Genomic DNA, 1330 nt, shown 5'->3' on the forward strand with positions numbered 1-1330 from the left:
TGAAAAAGCGTATTTTTCAATTAAAGACAGCTTATAGATTTAATATGGGCTGCTTTTGGTGCTTGACACCTTTTTATTGGTCATTTTGTGTTTCAAGAATAAGGTCCAAGGTTAAGATTTATGCTATTAGTTACTTAAACATAAAATGTTTTTCTCTATTTAACAACATTACAATAGTGAAAGACGACTTCCCTTACTGATCACGTCTTTTGCACGGCGGGATGTTGGACTCAAAAATAATCACGTTGTTTGTATTCACCAAAACTGATTTACTGAAGTCAAAACACGGACGCAATTGGCGCTTGCTGAGGCGGGAGCAACGAGTCGGCAGAGGATTGCGCAGCCTTCCTCGAACAGTTATGTTCACGATTTCTGATTTACTTAACTTATACTGCGTGAGGGGGGCTGTGATTGGATGATGACAGGTATCGGTGATCAATCTCAAGTGATCAGCACAGCACCCCTGCTGTTGTATCAATCAGTGGTTAGATCAGCGTAGCAGTCAAAAAACGGGACAGGTCACGTACGGGACAAATCAATTAGGCCCAAAATACGGGACGTCCCAGCTAATACGGGACGGTTGGCAACCCTATCTATAGTATATCCATGTCTTTGATATGTCTCACCTCAACTTCAGTAGCAAATATGTCACACTCATACGCTGTCAGTCAAGACTAACCGATGCATGATTTATTATCGAATGTCACAGAACAAAACTGCACTCATAAAGTCCATTTCACAGTCCCTCCTGCCAGATTCAAAATAAGTTCTCAGTTATTGCAAAAAAAAACTGAAATCAGCTCACGTTGGAACAAGTCGTCAGTCATCTTTTGGCCGGTTTGTTTGTGCCAGGTACAGAAAAATCATTGTACAAAGTAAAATCGTTTTTATATTAAATATACTGATTTACTTAAAGGGGTCATATGATGTGATTTCAATTTTTCCTTTCTCTTTGGAGTGTTACAAGCTCTTGGTGCATAAAGAAGATCTGTAAAGTTGCAAAGACTAAAGTCTCAAATCCAAAGAGATATTCTTTATAAAAGTTAAGACTTGTCCATGCCCTCTTAAAATGCCTCATTTAAACACGCCCCCACATATCTACATCACTGTGTGGGAAGATTTGCATAACGCCGCCCAAATGTTCACGCAAAGAAAGAAGGCGTAACTTTGATTCTCGCTGTAGTATTGTTGCCGCCACCACCATGTCGTGAAGGCGCTGTGTTTCATTGTGAAAGCGAAACTACTTTGTTTGGTCTTCCAAAAGAGGATGATATCTGCTTCCTCATGCCTGGAGCTGATCCGTGCTGGTTGCTGAGGAAAAACATCAACT

The sequence above is a fragment of the Sinocyclocheilus grahami genome, unplaced genomic scaffold (genome assembly GCF_001515645.1).
Source record: "Sinocyclocheilus grahami isolate Dianchi unplaced genomic scaffold, SAMN03320097.WGS_v1.1 scaffold21.1, whole genome shotgun sequence".
Taxonomy (NCBI): domain Eukaryota; kingdom Metazoa; phylum Chordata; class Actinopteri; order Cypriniformes; family Cyprinidae; genus Sinocyclocheilus; species Sinocyclocheilus grahami.